At 46.3% G+C, this 22,532-nt stretch overlaps 1 protein-coding gene and 1 pseudogene across 3 annotated transcripts in view; one reads left to right on the top strand and one right to left on the bottom strand.

The window, feature by feature from the left end:
- USP47 (ubiquitin specific peptidase 47) overlaps window positions 1–22,532 on the top strand; it is a 2,970,466-nt gene that overhangs the window by 413,967 nt on the left and 2,533,967 nt on the right. The gene's annotated exons all lie outside the window — the stretch shown is intronic.
- On the bottom strand, window positions 14,096–15,123 carry LOC138504771 (G patch domain and ankyrin repeat-containing protein 1-like; annotated as a pseudogene).

Below are 22,532 nucleotides of genomic sequence, written 5' to 3'. Positions count from 1 at the left end.
ATCTCTAATAGTAAACTCAGATGGTAGCTTACCCTAGAACGAAGCAGAGGGTTCCCTCTGTGTCTTACTGAAAGCAGACTGTCTTCGTTGCTTCGGCGCGTTGCCGAGCAACCTAGTTTTAACGGACACGTGATAGAAGGCAAAGTGTCCTTCCTGCTTAGACGCGTTGCCGAGCAACCCGGCATGTGATGTCGGCTTCATGAAAATTGTCAGTAATTATAGGCAAAAATTCTCCTATAATCAGAAATGCTTACTACGTGGTCCTCTAGGGAAATTATTGATAAAAAAGTGATACAAAAAGGGAATAAGTGGAATGCCGTCTATAGACATAGAAAAAATACTACAACGTTCTTAACAAGGATGAATGGAGTCAAGAGAACAACTCTTGGGCTGTGTTTAAAGTAAATATGTGCCTACATGCCGCTAGTGGTGTCGTCTAGACAGACGGCACCTCGGGCCCTGGGAGACTTGCACTTGGTCCCCGATTTTATATATCCTTGTACTGGAACCCCTAGCGATATACCTAAAACAGTACAGAGAGGTGGGGATTTTCACGAACGGAGCGCCACACCTAATATTGTATGCAGATGACATGCTGTTATACTTAAGATACCCGGAGGAGAACCTGCAATACATCCTAGAAGTAATGGAGCGATTTGCGTCGCTCTCGGGCATTGCAGTCAAACCCAAATAGTCATGCATATTCCCCCTGGGAAGATATAAAGGGATCCCGCGGGAGCACCTACCCATTCTACAAATAACCTTGGAGACTGAAACCTTTACCTGGGGATAGATATCTACCATGCGGTGGAGGATGAACATAAACACAGCACAGAGAAGGCAATAGTAAATATTGAGAACAGCATGAGATTCTTGGTTAAGCTCCCTTTGGCCATGGTAGGGAGAGCGGCTTTGTTGAAAATGGTTGTATTACCGAGGCTGTTACACTTTTGGAAATATTCCACATATGATACCCAAACGATTCTTTGTCAAACTCCAGAGCATATGTAGAGGCTTTATCTGGCACAACACTAGGAATAGAGTAGCCTTGTGGAAACTGCAGAATACATACGACAAATGAGGCAGAAAACTTCCCAACTTTCAGATCTATTATTGGGCCAGCCAGCTACAATATGTGGCCAGGTGGCTATAGGAAGACTCAACAGCGGAGTCCGGACTGCTGAGGTCAGAATGTACTCCATTTTTCTTGAAAGAATGGATACAGCTGCCTAAGTCTGAGCTAAAAGGGTGTCCGAGAATGCTGGACTAGGGATGGCAAATGTGGCGGAAGGCTTGCCAGGCCATGGAGAACCCGACTCCGTGCTCCCCGGAGGCACCGCTAGTAGCACTGACTAAAGGGGATGTGCAGTTGAGGAAGACTATACGCAAGCACTGGGAACCTGTGGGTATTGCAACAATGGGAGATATATGGCAAGATGGGGGAAAATACTGGAATTTAACGCACTGGTAGAGGAAAAAGGCCTACACCTAGGGCAATACATCACATACACTAGACTGGTGCGACGGTTGAAAGAAACATGGTCTGAAATAGTGCTGGAGGACCTACCAGATACAGCTATAGAAACAATATACAACATTGCAGAGGGGAGGGCACAATGTTTCCTGAATCTATTAATTGCTTATGACCAGGGTGGGGAAGGAAGTGACCCAGCTAAGACGGGATTGGGAAGAGGAAGTGGGGGGAAAGCATGACTGATGGGCAGTGGGAGAGGGCTCAGAGGTACCATAAAGTGTCCAGGAATGGAAGTCTGCAACAAATCCAGCTATATGTAACTCAGAGCGTACATGACCCCCCCAGAGGATAGCCCGATTTAAAAACGCAGAGATACAAACATATCCCAAATGTGGAGAAGTGAATGCCGAAATGACCCATATGTTCTGGGCATGCCCGTAAAACGGTAAATTCTGGAAAGTGGCCCATCGCCTGTCGGAGAAGGAGATTTCACTAAATGCATGATGTGGGAGTTCCCTAGACCACGCAAGCTAAAGCATGTGGGTAAACTTAAAGACCTGGTTTACATACTGGCCAAGCGCAGGATTGCCATGGGCTGGAAAGCATGCAGTAGACCAAAAGTAGAGGTTTGGTGGAATGATCTCAAGAAGTGGTCTGACACGGAAACAACAGTATGGACCGAAGCAGCTAATGGAGGGGGGGAGGAAGAGTCAGATACATTGACAGCCTGGAGGCACTTAGTGGCCACTTTGTCTGGGTCCACTCAGGTATGTCCAAGCGGGGATGACACCTCCCAAAACACAGAAGAGAGAACATCCCTAGAAGATATAACGGCGGAAGGCGAAATGGAGTAGGCTCAAGTTAAGGGGGGGAGGGTAAAGGGCAAATAGTGGCTATGGTATAATATGATACAAGATACTTAAAAATGTAGAACATGCACAGCTAAGTTTGTTATTATGTGTTCATAAAAATTGTTTTAAAAAAAAGCTTTGTCAGCCCGATTTCTTGTTAGGTTTAAAATCCAAGTTGGAATGAAGAATTGGGTGGGAGGGGTTAGATTTTTGTCTGTCTTGTCTAAGTGTCTTATTTGTCTATATATAATATATATACTTAGAATGTTTTTGTGTCATTTTGTAGTTAGTCAGATTATAATAGATTGTATCTTGCTACCTTAAAATTCTTTGTTTTACCTGTACCTATTTATTTGGATTTGTAAAGCGCCCACTGCCCTTAGGCATTGTGGCGCTGTTCTGAAGGCTTACCTGGTTACATAAGTGCATTTGAGGCAGACAAAAATGTTGCTTCATACAGGATTACAAAGTGCATGACATATATTACATGGTTGGGTGGGCAAACTAAATGTTGCAAGCACTTATTGCAAGGCATACATAGAGTTTACGTGGTCAAATATAGTGAGAACAGCATGGTACCTGCCCTTTTCTTAATAAGGTGGAAGCTACAGGCAGTTGCGTGGACATAGGTAGAGAACATATACGAGATGTCAAGCCACATGTTGCATGGCGGCAGCGACTCATGTATTTAAGGTCTGAGTATATGGGTAGGTGTGTGGTGCCAGGCATGATAATACAAGGGCACCATACAGTGCATGGGTGAGGGTAGTGATTAACGTAGAATAGTATGGGGCCGCCGCAGATGCGGGGGGCAAGTGCATACTATTAGGTAGGTTAAGGTCTACGGGCAGTGGTGCGCTGCATGTCTCTAGTATTACGGGCAACTACACACACTTACAGGGTATGGCGCTAGGAAGAGGGGATTGCCTATATGCAGGGTGTAATGGAGGGGATTTGAGAACATACTAGTTGCGGCGGGGGTGGGGAGGGCAGGCAGGCAGACATACTAGGTGCAGCGGGGTAGTGGGGAGGGCAATCAGACATACTAGGTGCAGCAGAGGGAGTGGGGAGGGCAGGCAGACATACTAGATGCAACGGGGGTGGGGAGGGCGGGCAGGCAGACATACTAGGTGCAGCGGGGGGGTACAGGTGAGGGCACTCACCGGTAAACGAACAGGGAAACAAACAGTGCCTTAGAAGGCAGGCCTTGGGAAGGAGGGCCGGTGTCGGGATTGGACCTCAAGTGTAACACAAAGGCCACTCACACTGCAGCAGGAGCTGTGGTCGGTAGGGACAGCAGACATAGAAGAAAGTAGCCACCATCTTGGAAGATGGATTCTAGCACATGGCTCCAATGAAGCTGAGCAGTGCAAACACTCGGACAAAGCAAGTAATGTGGCTCGCACTCATCAGGTTGGGTGTAATGAGCCAGAAGGAGCGCCGGAGCGCCGAGTGCGCACAGTGATATTTAGAATTTTTGTGAGTCAGATGGAGCATGCCAGGGTCCATTTAGGCAGCATTTCTCTTCAAAGTCAGGCACAGCCTCATGATGGAAGTGAAGTCTCCATGGGAAGGGGAGAAGCAGGTCTGTAGTTGGTAGAGGTTAGATGGAATTTACTTCAGATTGTTCTAGTCTCTTAATACTTGATTATTTTTTTTAAGTGTGTTCTCTATTTTGACATGTAACTATTGGAAATTAAAATAAAGATTTAAAATAATGTTTAAAAAGAAATGTGTTAGCAATACTTCAAGATTCACTTTGGTGCCTCTGCAAATTATGCACCTCACCTTTTTGAAAAACCTTTTCCAGAAACGCAGCTTTCTTGCCACTCTTGTTTCCCCACTGCATAAGTAACCAAACACTGATAAGGATAACGTCTTATTCTACTTCTTCCTTGGCTTTGGTAATATGTGTTTATACCAGCTGTTATACGTTTCATAAAGCATGAATAACAAGCTTCACAACCCTCGAACCTTTAGCCAGAGCTTTTGCTTTTGAATGGCTTAGTTCTTGGCTTGGGTAATGGTTGTATGTATTGGCTTTTACCCAGGTTGCCCCCTCGGGTTGCTGGATTCTCATCAAACTCGCACGCTTAAGGTTGCAGTCATTTGTTATGGATAAATAATACTTTTGCTGCTTTTTGAGAGTTCAGTATTCAAAATCACTTTGAACAAGTTTTCCACTCATGCAAGCGTAAACGCCTGCTTTGAACATGCAAGCAGTCTCGGAGTGCTCTGGGGGTCAGTCATCTTGTGAACTCACCGGGTAAGCTTTGCGCGTCTGGTCCTCTCGTCGTTCGCAGGTCTTCTGCTTTTGTGTCTTCTCGCGACCTGACATACAACCTCTCATGGTCTGCTGCTGCCCGTGCGCCACTGGTAATAGGAGCTTCCTTTGCTCCGGAGGCTCTCTGGTGCACACCAGCCACCGGAGACAGCCTCTTGGGAAGAAAAGCTTCCCTCGCTTTTGCTTCCCTCTATGCAGCTTCTACATGTCTTCAAAGGGCAAGCTTCCCTCTTGCACGCTTCCGGCTGCACGACCTCTGCATGTAGAATGACCACATGGTACAAAAGGGGTTTGCTCTGACATCTAGAATTCTGGGGTCTACTAATTGACTGCAGTAGGCCTTAGATTATTCTATCATGTCGCATACATTCAAAATCACTTTAAAAATGTATTAGTACTCATAAAGTTTGAGAAAGCTCAGACAAATAGTAATATAGTGCAGCTTATATTTTATTTTGCTGTCAATTACTGCTGCATTTTGAAGTCATGCATTTGTAATCTTTTTTGAGGAAAAGGTACATTACATTAAGAATAAAAAGTTCTTAATATTCACAGTCCTTAGTGGGACTGAATTAGCAACTAAGTTGAAAGTATACAAAGCTTAAATACAATGGTGCTTTGAAATTAGTCTGTGACCACCACCTATAGTGACAAGTGATAGTGCAGGTATTCAATACAAAACGAGAACACTAAATGGTAGAACAGTTGGTTGTGTGTAGCCAGGTTGGAGGGTGACCTAACCCGTGTAGAATGACCACAGGCACAGACCCAGACCTTCTCATGACCTGCTAATGTCTTCAACGTAAGATTGATCCTAGCATCTTCTCCCTCCTCCAGTTTCCCCGTTGGGTGCATACACAGGCTGCACTGCTCACTATTGAGGGGGCCTTTTAAGCCTGTCTCCCTCAGGTGTGGGTCATTTCCCTCAATGATTTGATCACTCCTGCAACATTGTTCCTCTTTAGCCCTCTTCATCGTGCCAGTACTTAGGGAATTATGGGACTTGACGTCCCTAATGACAAACTTAGTTTTTCTGACTTCTTCAGACTTACAATAAGCCATTAGAAGATCAGGGTTTCGGGAAAAGTTAAACCAGGGAGTTTCCCATTCCCTCTGACCTGCTTCCTCCTCCCTCACCCAATCCTCCCGCAGAACACCACCCCCAGGATCCGGATCAGAAAGGGTCTTCCTACCCCTGGCTACATGAGAAGGGTCCCAGACCCAGTTTTCTGGGAGAATCATTGCTGATTCATCACAAAGAATTTTACAGCGCAGTACCAGTCACAGAAGATCTCTCCACAGCGTGTCACTGCTGAAGTTGAGAATTGTGTGAGGGGTCAGAAATGTAAGGCAGGCAATTTTTGGATTTCTCAAAATATGCTATTTTATTAAATCATACATTTCATCAAACGCCTCACTATCCATACTTAGGCAAGGGTTTCCCTGCCTATCACAACTAAAGGAAAAATCTAACAAAGGATATCTGCCCGTCACGCCTAAGCATAAAATACACAAGAAAATATATATGGCAATTCACAATAAACATCAACAATTGTATTTCTCATATATACAGTCTCTTTTTATAATGTGGCTGAACTCTCCTTCACCAGGTTTCCAGTTGGCTTCAGTTCCATCTTTCAACACAAAGAAACAAGGAAATCTGGGTTTCCAACAAAGTTCAATTCAGTTCTTGACTCCTTCACTGCGTCAAAAGAAAGTTCTGTCAACCAATGTTCAACCAACAGGAAAAGTCTCTCCTTTCTTGAACAGTGATTTTCCACTTCATCAAATAGCATCAATGATATTCCAAGTGAAGATGCTTTGCCACATCTTATAAATGTTAAAGAAGAAACACAGTTCCTTGTCAGCTTCCAAGAAAACCCAACTTCTGGCAAGGTTTAAGAAACACATATTCTTGGTAGCACTGCTCAAGGTTTTCTTGATGGCATTAGGAATTACAGCATGTATTTTTGTCAGGATGACTTCACAACACCTGTTCTTTCACCTGAACAACTCTTACACCAGGTTAAGTTCTCCAAGGATTCCCCATGTGGGTCAATTCGCCTGCCCCATAGTGTTCCACATCAAATTGTGCTTCTGAAGTGTTAAATCTCCTGACGCCTCAGAGTTTTTTTTACCACAGCTTCAGCAGTCTGCAATTCTGTAATTGTCAGCAACTTAGAAAAGTGAATATTCACCACAGTGCTGCTAGGGTAGGCTAGGCACTCTTCCTCTGAACATTCTTTCTGAAGGGGGCCTCTTTGCCACTCTTGTTTTTCTGCGGCAACAACAACCAAAAATACTTTAAGGATATAATTATACCTTCCTCCTTGTGGCTTTGGCAATGTGAGTTCCACCAACTGGTTAGGGAATGATTATTTATGTATTGTTTGTTTATTTATTGTTCACTTGTTAGTCACTTACACAGGAATCAAATACTGTTTCAAAGCGCCCAAAGGGCAACAGGGAGAGGACAGGGGATGATAGACCTAGACAAAGTAATTACAACAATGGTAAATAATTAAATACACGAAAGGAGCAGAGACAATGGGGAGGGAAGACAAACCTACTATGCCTTGTGAGTGTTCAGAACGTGCAAGTGCAGGCGGAAGAAGAGCAGCTTCTTTGACTCTGGCTGCTCGGAATCCAGACTGATGGTTGTGAAGACCGCCAACAAGTTCAGTGTGGGAGTTAATTTGGGGGGAGTGCCAACTTCTCAAGCAGTTTCCCCAGAAAAGGAGTGATGGAGGTGCAGCGATAGATGGCCGGGCAGGAAGGGTCTGCTGACGTCATTTTTGAGGGGGCGCACAAAGGGGATGGAAAAGAGCCAGTAGCGAAGGAGTGGTTACAAATTGATGAACTTGATCGGATGGATGGAACAGATAATAGACGGATGGGGCGGATGGAACAGATGGGGCGGATGGGGCGGATGGAACAGATGGGGCGGATGGAACAGGTGGGGCGGATGGAACAGGTGGGGCGGATGGAACAGGTGGGGCGGATGGAACAGGTGGGGCGGATGGAACAGGTGGGGCGGATGGAACAGGTGGGGCGGATGGAACAGGTGGGGCGGATGGAACAGATGGAATCGGTAGAGTGGATCGAATAGGTAGAATGGATGGAATGAATAGAGTAGACTAAGTAGAAGAAATGGACGGAATGGAATAAGTGGAACCTGTTGGAATTCACCCCACACGTTGTATCACTGTGCACCCTGTTCCCTCTGTTGTTGCTTTATATCTGTATCCCCATATTTACCTGTATCGACTCATGTCCCTATATATCTGTATGTCGCTATGTCCACCCACCAGCCTGCACACATCCAACTGATATCCTCAGCACCACACCTATCGCTAGGAAGCAGCTACTATTCAACAATTACACCAGCTCTCTACTGACCTGAACTACGGTTCTTGAGGGCGTTCAACCTTCCAGCGCTTTGAGGTCATACCAATGATATATAAAGCGCTATATAAATGCCAAGTAACATAACAAAGATCATAGAGTGCAGGGGTGGAAGAGTGCGTGACAAGGCTGCTCATTATGTCCTGGGTTTTGGAGGTGAAGTAAGTGGTGAGTGCATTGCAAAGGGCCTGGGAGGGAGCAGGGGCTGCGGATACTGTGGACGGGTTGGCAAGTTTCCTGCAGATTTTGAAGAGTTCAGCCATGTTGTTGAAGGCGCCAGATACTCGTGCCTGAATGTGGGCCCTTTTTTTGGCACAGATGGAGAGGCTATAATGCCTTTGGAGCAGGTGGCAGGCCAGTTTGTCATAGGTTGAACCTAAAGTTTGCCACTTCCGTTCTACAGCCCTACACTTATGTTTATGGTCTGCAAGTTTGGAGTCTTGCCAGTTGTTACGCTTGGAGGCAGGTTTCAGGCAGATCCTCATGACTGGGGCAAGGATCGCACAAGGGTGTTGGTAATGGGGTGGCGCTGTTGCACGCCGATTGAGATGGCAGCTCATTGTTGAGCTCCCGCACAGAGTGCCTTCTTCGACCACATAGCACCTTCTGCAGAAATTGGCCACAGCACCTACAACCTCCCACGGGCACCAGACCGCCTTGCTCAGTACCAGGCACTGGAACCACCCTTGTCTGGACAGGCCTGTTCAACCTCCTTTATTGCAACACTTCACCTCGCATAGCATCAACTACTACCATTTGCAAGTTTGCCTAAGGTGCCCCCCCCCCTCCCCCACGGTGACCACGAGCACGGCGCTGACATAGCCTGCAGGTGCTGGAGACCAGAGACAGGCCTGCACTACTTTACCCCCAGTCACAAAGACGACGAGTGCCTGGAGCAGGTATCCCAATATGCATTTTGCAACAGCCATGTGAACCCCCATGAGACTGCCTGCTTATACACTTGACTTCAACTACACCCCCACCCCCACAGTAGTGCATAAGAACCCCCCCCTACTCCCAAAGTGTATATTGCACTGAAGGAGTGCTCATCCACTAGCAATGGTCCGCAGACCACTTTGAGAGGATGACAAAACGGAGTGCCAAAATCCAACGCTCCATGTGTCAGTACACTAAAGCATTCGCCATGGAGCAGGAACCGTCCCCAGTCGAGCCTACCGAAACACAACACATGATGGCATGCATGCATGCATGATTTGCTAAAGTACATAGCAAACTAGATGATATGACCTATACCATCGACTCCATTAAGTCGTGCATAGACAGAACCGACCACCGTCTTGACAAAGCTGAAACAAGGGTGGGCACAGTGGAAGATGACGTAACCAGTCGCTAAGCTGAACTAACTACACTCTCCAAGCGGGTTCTACAGGTAGAGAAGAAGAATGACGACCTAGAGTCGCGATCCTTCTTGAAACAACATCTGCGTTATAGGGATCCTGGAGAGTAACACTGAATCCTCCCTGGAGCAATAGATTACTGATACCCTGCTACCACTTTTGGGCAACCCAGTACTGTCACCGCAATTTGCTATTTAACACGCCCGCAGATGCCTAGCACCCAAGCCTAAACCGAGCGCACCTCTTCGCCCAATCATTGTTTGCATTCTTAATTACCAGGACCGAGATGCCATTCTACAGACAGCACGTGAACAAGGGCTCCTACTGTTGGATCAAACAGAATCCACATATACCCATACTTTTCAGTAGTTGTACAACAGAAACAAAACTCCTTTTTGGCAGTCAAAGGCTTCTTGAAAATAACATAGCCAAAATAAATCAAAATAGTTGCGTGCACCGCACGCGAGTGGTCAAGACATTTAACATTCATAATGTTTAGTTGGTACATACATATTTTATGTCCTGAAACAGTCGGGCATAATCCAGGTGCAATGGGGGCGAAGGGTAACCGGTCACAAGTTTTGATATATATATATATATATATATATATATATATATATATATATATATATATATATATATATATATATATATATATATATATATATATATATATATATATATATATATATATATATATATATATGCAACAATTTTTATTTATTTTGGCCATGTTAGTTTGTCGATACTAGCTTGGAAGAAGACTTGAGGTCGAAACACATGTTGGCTGTATTCATCATATCAAAGTGATTATAAATTGGAATATGTAGTTGCGCAGTGTGGTTGTATAACTTCTTGTACTATGTTTTTAAAGGGGTTTCATCTCCTGGGTTGGGCGGGAGATGTGGTCGGAGGGTGGGACCGGGAAGTTAAAGGGCAAAGATCAAACATGGCGAACATTGGGCAGACACCGTTGCGGTGAACTCGGCAGGAGGTTTAAGACCAAAGATGGGGGCTGAGGGAACAGTGGTGGAGGCAAGCCATTATTCTCAGCGAAGGGATGGGTATCGTGATGTGTCTGAGCTGGAATATATGTGGCCTGGGGTATCCAATTAAGAGACGCAAGATACAGCTATATATAGATAGACACAAGGCCAACATTTTATATTTGCAATGCAATACATGCACTCTCCGGGACCAGCAAAGCATTTGCTAATCAGTGGGGAGGGAACTGATTCTACACGTCATACTCCACTCAGGCAAGAGGAGTTTTGACCTTAATACATAAGTCCCTCCATTTCAGCACAGACATGTGGACATAGATCCTTTGGGTAGGTATATGGAACCGTGGTGGGACAGGAAGTGTTAGTAATGAATATTTATGGTCCTAATATTGATGATCCTCAATTCTATATGGAAATAATCGATACACTGTCCCAGTATCCGCAAGTCCCTATAATGTGGAGAGGGGATTTTAACACTATCCTTGATCTTGATGAAGTAAGGGCATGCATTCCCTTGGCCTGGTCTACGCATGGGGGGTGACTAATGGTAATGAGCGATCCTTTTCTTTTTACTAATCGGGCCATGACTCATCCTCCCGCATCGATATGTGGCTAATCTCTTGATGTGCTGATGGGAGAAGTCAAGGAGACACGTATGCTTCCCAGGACCTACTCTGATCAATCCCCTATCTGACTCCACCCGACACTGTCAGCGCTCCCCAGACCCCGTAACACCTGGCGCTTTAAACCACAGGCGCTGCTGGATGGTGCGTTCACATCTACTATAGACGACAATTTTTTTTTTTAGACCCATCTGGGCTTGGTAACACTGATCAGTATAGGCAAGGTAAACTGCTTGCTCGTATATCCTGACAAAGGGGTAGTGAGTGTATCCCGGTGATTATGGACACTACGGATAACCTGGTACCCACGCCGACAGCTGTGAACAGTGTTCGCTGAATTTTACACTGACCTCTAAGCCGATGCGGATACACGCACATCAGACGACATTGACAGGTTTCTAGGCGCACTACCGCTTAGTCAACTTTCCCAAGATGCTAGAACCCTTCTAGATCAACCAATCGGCCTGATGGCCGGGTTGTACAAACAATATAAGACCACCTTGCCCCATACTTATTATTTCTATGGCAAGAATCCCATAAATTGCAGACACTACCTACCACTATGCATGAAGCCGTTATCAAAAGCTTACTCAAGCAAGCCTGCAGAGCTTACTCAACCAAGCTTACTCTTGGGCAAGCCAACAGAACAGTGCGGCTCCTAGAGGCCCATTTCTCTAATCAACACAGATGTTAAAATATTTGCAAAATTTATAGCCACACGACTGATGTCATTCATGTCACAAATCATTCACCCGGACGAGTCGGGATTAATTGCTGGGAGATCCACAGCATTAAATCTACGACGCCTCTTTAATATACTGGCCCAATTAGACTCACACCCAAGCAGTCGCGGCCGCTCTTGATGTCCAAAAAGCATTTGACTTGAGAGTTCCTTGCCTCTTCGACTCCTATACACATCAACGACCACCACGCTCCACACCAGTGGGACACTATCTGCGCCCAATTAGGTTTACCTCCATGGTATGCTGCTCAGGATAAGGGAGAAGGCATGAAATGAGGAGTGGGGCTGAAGGAAGTTCTATTTTCTGCTGCTTTCTCCATCTGCGACTCGGACACATACCCCCGGGAGCTGGAGGCCTTCTCCTAGCGCTTCAAGCAGTGAAGCATCAAGCTCGGGGTCACCCAGGCGGGACAAGCTTCACCTTTTTATAGCTTTGCATTCACCTCTTTGCTTTCTGCCAACCAGAGTAGTGTAACTGTATGCCGTCTTTTTGGCTTTAGGCAATGCTTGCACCAGTCTTTGGCTTTTGGAAACACTTGATTCAGTTTTGGTTTTGGAAATGCTTGATTCACTCTTTGCTTGGGCAATGCTTGTTCCCTCCACTCACAATTAATAATGTTCAAACACTTAACTTCAGTGTCACCTTGTTTTCAACTGCTTCACGTTTCATTCTTAGGTTAACCTTGACCTCAGAATCACTTTTAGCTATACGCAACCATCCTTTCATCGGTCGGTTTTCAGAGGTTTCAGTATTCAATTAACGTCTTTGAAAGCATTTGACTCTTACGCAAGTGAAATGATGTTCACTTACATGCAAGTGCTACTTTTCATACTTCTCATTGTCCGACAATCGACGGTTGTTTTGATATGGCTTTCACTCGTACACAAGTGACTCAGCTTGGATACGGTTGCCTGCCATTGTTCACGCAAGGGATTATAATGCTTGGTTACACTCACCGGCTTCGGTCCTGCTCCCTTCGCGTTCTGCAGGGCTGGGACTGCTTCTGGCCTTGCTCGGACACACACCCCTCCTAGGCAAAGATATCTTCGATCTTGCCTGCAGTGAAGGAGCTCCTCTTGCTCCTGAGACACTCAGTTGCATAACACTCTTCAGTAACGGTCTCAGGCATGCTTCCTGCTGCGCAATCGGGTTCACATGAAGAAAAGCAGTCTTCTTTCACGCCACCACTGCTTCTGCTACTGCTAATGCTGCGCCCATTCCAGCGACCGCTTAATTTAATGGCCTCCACCTTAGGTGGCCTTTTAAGCCTCAGTGCTTCCCTCAGGTGTGGGTCATTATGCTCAACAGGCCAACTACTCCTATAACATTGTTCTTGAGCCCTCTTCCTCATCCCAGTAGTTAGAAGAAATAAGAAAACCTCATTTTATTAGGGACTACAAGTCCCATATTTCCCTTGGCAGTAAACCCATTAGAAGCGTGGGATTGCTGTGAAAGTTAAACCAGGGTGTTTCCCAGTCTTACTATCTGTTTCCCCTGTCCCCCCACCCCTTATGTGATCCTCCAACAGTACACCGCCCCTAGGGTCAGGATTAGGAAGCGTCTGCCCTTCCCTGGCCACATGAAGAAGGGTCTCGGGCCAGGTTTATGGGGGTGAGGGGTTGAATCACTGATTCATCACAATTGCCATCCTGCAGGGCTTCCATTTTTTTTGTAATTGGGATCAGACACAAAGTACCATTGATGAGCCTAATACTATAATGTTGCTGTGGTGCGAAATTAGTTGTACCACCAGTGTTGAAGCTGGCGGGATGGGGGGGGGGGGGGGTTGGCCTGCTGAAGATGAGCTGTGGCTATACTAAAGGTGCTGTTAATCGGTGATTATGCAAGATACTGATCTCCTTTGCTTTGGCTGCGGTGTTAATCTTGGCATGGAACATTTTTGAATTTCTTATTGCATGGCTCACGCAACCCTTTGGCTGACTTTCAACATAACTAAAATCTAATTTAAAAGAATAGGAAACAATTTAACATGTAGTACTGTAGTAGATGTGTGCCGAGACTACTTCAGCCACAGGTGGGGTTGTAAAATAAGGGGCTAGACCACTTAGGGGTATCCAACTTGGAACGTTTTCATTAGTGGAAGGCTACCTCCAAACGTCTTTGCCCATTCCCATCTGGTTTTTGGGTGCCCATGTTTTTTTTTTTAATTCATTTTTTTACATTTTTGAGCCTTTTATTAAACTATTTCCAGATTAAGCTTTTTGCTTAAGTTGAATATAGAATTTAATAACCTATTTTTCTGGTGTTAAATTTGTCCAACTCTGTTATCTGCAGGTCTTTTGTAAATGCCTGCCAATGTATCGAGCTGGAGCGTATAAGACAAGGCGGTACATTAAAAGTCAATATCCATGTATGTCTGAAGATCCCTCTCCCGGTTCTTAGCTTTTGCCTCTTTTCTTTTCTCTGCCTTTTTGCTGATGGTGGCCACCTTTTGGGTCCTCGCAGGTGGTGCCTTTTGGCGCTCCTTGGCTTCCACATCGTGTGCACTGAAGTGCGTGACTTTGGGTTTGTGGTCAGTCTGCAAACCAAAGCCTTTTTGATCACGGTTCAGGATAGTCTGTATGGGGAACTTCCGGCCTTTTCCTTCAGGACCCAGTCCGCCTCACGATGCCAGCGGCCCTTGAACATCAGCTTGTAGCCCACATTGTGCTTGGGAATACAGTAGTAGGTGGAGACCGGATTCTCCTTGTTGAAGAGGTGGACTGTGGATGGCTTGTGCTGCTCCACGCTGTCTTCTTGGTAGTGAGCCTTGCAGACCTTGCAATACTTCTTTTCTGGGACTCGCACCCTGGGTGTTCTTTCCGTTTTGTGGATGCTCTGGCATTGCTGCAGGAGGCGGACAACCTTGCTGTGTCCGGCTTCTTGGGCTAGAGCCATGGCATCACGGCCCTGTGGCTCGCACACTCCCACCCAGGCAGCCCTGCATTGAAGAAGGTAGTGCACTACTTCAAGATGCCCAGCATACGCTGTGCACATTATGGCTGTCCAGTAGTAATTATCCCAGAAAATGTATATTGCTTTTGCCCTTTTCTAGCAGTTGGTGCAGGGCTTTTAGATCTCGATCCTGGGCACATTTCAACATCTGGTGCCCACTGCGAGCTGAGGGCTCACCTAAAGTCGAGGCTAGCGTTTGCAGGGAGGAACGAATATGTGTTCTTTGATGTTTTCGCAGTGATGTTTGTCTCTTTGTTGGCCTCCTTGAGTCACCTACAATTTGAAAGGAGGTTTTGTAGAAGCTTCTAGCTTCATCTCCATGCAAGGTTCCCTCTGTCCGTATGGGCCTCTTTTTGGTGCTGTCCATTTCTCCAGCACTAAGTCCTCCTGGGCACGGATGAAGGTTATCAGCTGAGGGTGGCTCATTTGCAGGCCAACAGGGCAACTAAAACACGAATATCAGCAGCCAAGATATCCGCGGATTAACAAGATCCCTGATCGGTTAGAGCACCTTCAACCATGTTTTATTATTATTTTTTTTTATTTTTTTTGCAGTACCCGAGGTGGTCAAACCAGGCTTGTGTATCATTCCCCACCTTTCATAATTCACTTTCCACAATACTGTGGCCTATCAATCAACAAAAGGAAATCTTCTGTTATGTCCACTCAGTCTACACTAGATCAGCCTGGTGTGGGGCACCAGTCCGGGAAGGTCTTCCCTTCTCAGGAGGCATTCCAAGCATTTAATTCACTCCGTTCACTCAGCTCTGTCATCTGCATTCTTCCAAGGTGCCTGCCCTTCCAGACTTCGTGTTCAGGTTGTTCCCTTTGCTTGGTTACTCTGAGGACCCTGAGGGCATCCTCACTTCCTTTTCCCTGACAGCCTCTGCTCAGGTGGCCAGGGAAGGGCCATCACTTTTGGATCGAGACCTTGGGGGGGTGCATATGGGAGGGAGCATCACCTGGGTGGAGGAGACTTGGGGAGTAGAGAGAGGATGTCCTTAGGTAAGACATAGTATCTCACATTTCCTTTTCACAATTAACTTTCAGTCCCATAAGCCTTTGTTACGGTCAACCTTTCCCCTTTCCTTACATTCAAAATGATCTTCGGAAATGCCATTATTACACTGGGACAAGGAAGAGATCCACTAGGAGGGCACCTCCTTAGTTCGGTAGGTTAAACACACATCCTCCTCTTGTTGAGACGTAGGAATGCCAGATCCATGACAAGGAGGAAACAACTGGGGGATATGCACCCTTCCATTCAGTCTTTGCCTCTTTATTACGCACACACTGTCGCACAGCCATTTCCCTTGAAGACTAGGAGGAAGAGGAGGTAACTGGGAGTTATGCACACTTCCATTCATTCACACCCCTTTGGTATTGTGACGAGGAAGAGGACTGTGAAGGAGTACCATTGCAATAGCCAGGCATGTCCAGCTAATAGGCTTAAGGATGGTCAGGCAATTGGGGTAAAGATTGTGAACCTGCAACCAGTTATTAGGCCACAGATGCATAAAATGGGAGACCGCCTGGGAAACCGGGAGAGAAACCTGCCTGGATAGCAGGACGCGTCTGGCAGACTGGAGAGGGACCAGCAGGAAGGGCGCTGTGTGCAGCAGAAGGGTGAATGAGATGCTGCAGGCAGTGAGAGGGTTGTGTCACCTACAGTACCCCTGGCCTTGTGTCCACAACCAGAGCTGTGGGACACTGAAGGCTCCCGTGCACAGTAGGCCGCTGACAGCTTCCACGAAGGAAGACCGAAGCTATGCCCAACAAGCAGCGAATTTTGAAGACTGGGAGTACTGCTCGCTGAGCTCCTGAAATAATCACAAGCGGAGCAAACGGAAGCCAGAAAGAAGACGCAGAGAGGGGTAGCTGCATACCGGTGTGTGGAAAAGAGGGAAAACTCATACCAGGGCACCTCTGGGGCTGCGAACAGGCATATGTTAATCCCGAACAAACTGAAGTTGGTATTAGAACCCAAGTTGAGGGTTGTTGAATGCCAAACAAGCTCCACAGTGTTATGAGTACTTTTGAGAGTGCAGCCATTAATATTGAATACCAAACTAAAGGAAAGATGGGATGAGCTTATGAAAATACAGCACACGTGATGAAAAGCAAGTGATATGTACTTAATAACCAAGAGAAAAGCAAGTGATGAGCATTTATGGGCAAAGTGAAAACAAGGTGATGGAAAAGGGGTGAACACCACAGAGTGTGAATCTGGTTTTATGACACACAAGTTGGGCCAAAGCCAAAAGACTGATAAGAAGAATCTCAAATAAGCATGAGTCTAAAGATGTAAAGGTACGGAAAACACGTGGCAAAGACGAGAGGCTGCCAAGGAGAATCAGAACTGAGCGTTAACCCTTAGCACTTCGTTATACTTCAGGCTTGCTTGCTAACACAGATTTTCTCCCTCTCAACCTGTCTCATTGGTTATCTGTTGCGTGACCTTTAATGGGTGGACCGTTTCGTGCGACAACTGCGCCTAGACCGAGTGACCTCTGCTTGGAAGGCTTCAAGAAAAGCCAAGATAAAGAAGCTGCATGTTATAACGTATTGCTGTACTGAATGATAAAGAGAGCAATCTGTGTGAACTATTGAAAAGCCTGAATAATTACGAAGTTCAACAGGAACTGTTCTTGAAAGCCAAGAGATTTGAACTGGTTATAGTTTGAAAGCCGAACGTGCTAACCTCTTGGGGAAGGGAACCCCAAGACTTTATGAACTGTGGTGAAATCTTGGAGAAGGGAACCCTTTGAAGTTGGAAGAGCTGACCTATTGGGGAAGGGAACCCAGATGGCTTTTTGGAATGGTTTTGTACTTGAGGAGGGGGAGCTGGAAAGTAAGCCAGGAGCTGCAAGAAGCTTGAGACTTTATTTGGAACACTGTTTGTTTTGTTGTTGACATCCCTACACATTATGTATCTTTTAGTTGTGAGGGCAAGTAAAGGTTTTGGACATGGACCTTTAAGTTGAACGTATTGAAACAGACTATAAACTATCCTTAGTTTCTTTAGGTATGCAAATCCCACTTTAGCATAGGGCAAGTTAGGTCTTACTCCATTCTGACATTTAAGAAAATGAACCATTTTATTTAGAAAATGTAATCTGTTGTCTTCATGATGCTTTCACATTACACATGGGAACATTCAAGTAAACCTTGCTGCCAATTGGAAATGGAACAGCTGGCCTCAATCCACTCTTGATTGAGTCTGACCAACCTGACCCACCTCTTTTGCATTCTGTCCATTCAGGTCAAAGAGGAACTGTGCTAGTGAACTCTGAAATTGAATGGGCAGAGAAGTGTCATTTTCTGTGTTCTGGACCCAAAATCTCCCATCATGCCAGCTTCCTCCCATTAGAACTGTGCAAGATGGCGTGGAAAATATGGCACTGGGATATTCAACATTGAATCTTTCCAATGGCTGCTCAACATTGAATCTTTCCAGTGGCTACCTCAACACTATGCACATTCCCCCTACTGCTGCACTTGGGGCCTACACTATAAATCAGATATTCAGGTATTGGTCAGACTTCTGGTTGATCGTTTTGTATCTTGGAGATGTATGGGAAGCAACTTTCCCTGGGATGTTTTTCTTCTACATAGGAACGGTTAATCAGTAATAAAGTCTCCTGCACTGATGTTGATATCCAAAGTGAGAGACAAATGAATATCACAGCTGTTGCTGCATCTGACCATTGTGGTTCCATCCCGCTGACCTGGGTTTGACATTCCTAACATTTTGAGCCAGTTTGCAGCGTCTAGTGGATTCTTCAGTATAAGGGCCCTAAAGAGAAGGTACGTTTATTCTACACATGCCGCCTCTAGCACTCCTCCATTTGACATGCTTAGCAGATCAGTTCTTGAGCCCTTAATTTAAGAATGCTTTGTCGACTGACAGTATGACTTAAGAGCATTGAGGAAAGACGCTTACTCAATATGCCAGCAGATGCACTACTTTTTGCCTGGAGAAGAATGTACAGCGATTTACATGTATTCCTGGAAAATGTTTTTCTTTGTTTTAGAAATGAGTCATGAAAAAAGGTGGACTCCTTTTACGCAGGTCGTAGCTTTCATCCTTGTAGGAATATTTGAATTGACTCAAACTGTTCCACCTTGACTAATTCTGGAGTCGGGCACAACTTTAATGACCTTGTGTGGATGTTTCCCCAGTACATAACTCATTTGGTTTCGAATCCACAGTTAAATTAGTGTCATAAAACAGCATTTCTGGTCGCAGAGAGCAGATTTAGTGCGATAAAGGACCTCCGTTCAGAAGGACCATTCCTGTTTAAGAAAGATGAAGTGGTTTTACGCATGCCCTGGTTTACTTTTCTTTTTAGGTTGAAGCTTGTTTGACATTTATTTGGATCAATAAATCTATATCCTGGTTGTTTTTCCAAATCCTGTATCAGAGACTGGGCCATTTTAACAACTTTGACATAAAGGAATACTCAAGGTTGCCCAAGTTGTATCTTTATGAATTTTGTCTGAAGTATATGAAAAGTCAAACCGTATTACAGCAGCATATGAACAAATGTGCCTGGTTCCATCGTCTAGCCAATGAAATGTACAGGAAGGATAACTCCTCGGTTTCTTTTTTTTTTTTAAACTTCTTTTTATTAGTTCATTAACAAGTCATGGTCATCTCAAATGCTAATCACATAAGTGTGATGTCACAATCTACAAAAAGATCATTGGACATTACTTTCTGGGGGGGCGTTTGGTGGGTTGGCGTTGCGGTCCGGTTTATGGACTGGTGGGAGGGAGGTCGGGTCTTTGGGTCCATGCCATTACATGATTTATGCTTTCTGACCAATAGCCCAGTGCGTTTTGGTTGGCTATGCCTCATCAATCCATTTCCCCAAAACCTTCAGGTACTTCCCAGGACATCCTCTGGCATTATATAGTTTGTCCAGCAGTTGAGATCCCTCGGAGGAGTCCCAGGTGGTGGCTATGAGCCTTTTCCCTAGACCCAGTGCGACTGCATGAAATGCCTTTTCGTGCCTGGTGTGGTTTCCTTTTCCCCCCGATTCCAAGTAAGACCAGCTTTGGGTCATGTGTAACTGAGGACCCTAGGACCTCACTGATCTGGTTGATAAATTGTGCCCAGAAGTCCTGAATAACATTGCAGTCCCAGATCATAAGATAAAATGTTCCCTCCATTCTTTTACAGCGTAAACAGTTTCCTTTTTCTATTTCTCCCCATTTCATCATCATGGACCTGGAATAGTAGGCCTGGTGTAGTATTTTGTATTGTATCAGGCAAAGTTTGGTGTCTATGCTGATTTCCCGGGGGAACATTAGCGCTTCGACCCATTCCTCAGGCTCTATTGGGCCCAGTAGTGTCTCCCATTTCTCCCGAATCCTGGTGAGTTCCAGAGCACCGAAGGCAGTTATCACCTGATAAAGTGTGGATGTGACCTTGGTAAGTATTTTGGTCTGAGGCATGTTCACCTCTATGGGGGAGCATTTTAGAATGTCTGAAGGGGAGGGGAATTGTGCCTGAATAGCATGTGCAAGTTGCATATGTCTGTATCGCTCCCCAATCCGTAGTGTGAGTTTGGTCAGTAGGTCGGTGAATATGATTAAGTTTCTGTTCTGGAATACATCTGCAAGAAGCCTTATTCCCTTTTCATGCTAGTTTGTGGAGTGCCCCATTTTCAGGACCTCTGGGATGTGTGTGTTGTTCCATAGGGGTGTGTCCGCTGTCGGCCTCCCACCCCAGCCTGTGTGTTGTGCGACCTCTACCAAGACTTTACGCGCCTGGCGTGTCAATCCAGACATGTCAGCCAGGTCACTTTCCCCTCCCGTACAGTACATGGAGGGGTGTGCCTGCCCCCATGTATCTGATGTCTCCTCTGATGTGTTGGAGGTCTGGGTCCCCATGAAACCTACTCCCAGTTGTGCAGCCGGGTAGTAGGCCCGGAGGCACGGTAGACCTAAAACCCAGCTCCCCCCCCACCCCTCCCAGACAGAGCGTTGTAGGGTTGCTAGTGCTATGCGAAGTTGTTTCCCACCGCAGAGTAATCTCTCGAGTGTGGTCTCTATAGCGACAAAGGTCGGCCAAGTTTTATGGAGAGGGGCGTTCTGTGAAGGTGGTAAAGGAATCTCGGAAGAGCTAACATCTTAAAGAGGGCTGCTCTGCCCATGAGTGTCAGCGGGAGGGACTGCCAGTGTGTGACGTTGGCTTCAAATCTATCTATTACCACTGCAGATTGAGTCGCACAAAGTCCTCTGGGTTGGGGCTAACTACAATACCCAGATATGTGAAGCTCTGAATGGAGACGGAGTAGGGTCAGCGTCTTGGAATTGCCTCTCCCCCCTCCCCCTCTAGCGGGAAGAGTACCGTTTTCTGCATGTTTACCTTCTGGCCACTGAAGGCTTGGTATTCAGTGAGGATCTTTGTTACAGCAGGGTACGCGGTTCGTGGGTTGCCCAGGTAGACGAGGAGGTAGTCTGTGTATAGCAAGACTTTGTCTTCTCCTCCCCATGGCCATCTGAAGCTTGACCATGCCAGTGCGGCCCTGAGCCTGATTGCGAGCGGCTCTATGGCAAGTGTGAAAAGTAGAGGGGAGAAGGGACAGCCCTGTCTGGTTCCCCGTCCGAGCTTCAAGGCCCTGGACGTGGCCCCATTTACTCTTACCACCGCTTCCGGAGAGTCATAGAGCATCTTGACCCATGACATATATTTAGGCCTGAACCCATGCGTCCTATGATGTCCCAAAGGGCCGACCATCCCACTGAGTCGAAGGCCTTTTCATAGCCCACCGCTAGTAATGCGAGTGGATCTTTAATCGCTGCAGCCTGGTCACTGGCGAACTGGACCCTTCTCAGGGTCATCCGGGTTGATCTAGACGGCATGAACCCACATTGGACCGTGTGAATCAGGGAGTGAATGGCCCCAAGTAGTCTGTCCGCTAAAACACAGGCTAGAACCTTGGCCTCCCCATTAATGAATGATATAGGCCTATAGGAGGCACAGTACTGGGTATCACGATGGTCTCCAGGAATCTCGGGCTCTCATTTCCCAGTGATGTCGGCTCATGGGAGTACAAGAGTTCGTAGAAAGCTGCAAAAGCTTCCGCGATCTCTGTCGTCAGAGTAGTTCCCCCGGCAGACCTCAGTATGGCATGCACATACCCCTTATTTTGGGCACACCTTTCTAGCCACAATAGTGTCTTATCGGCCTTATCCCTGGTTTCATAAATCTGACTGCATGTGGCCCAATGCGCAGTCTTGGCATTATCTAAGGCCAAGTGCTTCAGCATCTCTTGGGCCGTAAACAGTGCCTCCCTGGACACTTCAGATCCTGCTGCAAGAAGCTCCTCTTCTGCCCGCGCCACGTGTTCCTCGGCCAGCGTCATTTTTTGGGTGTGTATTTTATGATTGCCCGACACCAGGGAGAGGGCCTCCCCTTGGAGCACCGCTTTCTACCCCTCCTGTAGTATAATGGGGCTGTCCACCGTACCCTCATTGATGGAGAAGTATTCCTCCGTTTTCTGGGTGAGAGCCTCCGTTATACCTGGCATTCCCAGGTAGTATGCGGTAAGGCACTAGGTGGGGTTGGGGGCCCCACTGCCATGTTTCAGTGTCATAGTCAGGGGGGAATGGTCTGATATGCCTCTAGCTAGGTCTGCACCATATCCTGCAGGACGAAGAAATAGTCAAGGTGGGATAGGGATTTGTGTGTACCTGAGAGGAAGGAGAATCCGGAGTCTCAGGGATGTATTGTGTGCCATGCGTCCACCCACCCAAGTGATTCGGCAAAGGAGTGGACTTTTGTCGGGTGATCGGGGTTTATGGTTCTCACATGTGTTCTGTCT

Source organism: Ambystoma mexicanum, chromosome 11 (genome assembly GCF_040938575.1).
Source record: "Ambystoma mexicanum isolate Mex_15411 chromosome 11, UKY_AmexF1_1, whole genome shotgun sequence".
NCBI classification, from domain to species: Eukaryota; Metazoa; Chordata; class Amphibia; order Caudata; family Ambystomatidae; genus Ambystoma; species Ambystoma mexicanum.
Note: the sequence above shows the minus strand (reverse complement) of the source record. Positions and strands in the feature narration are given on the sequence as shown.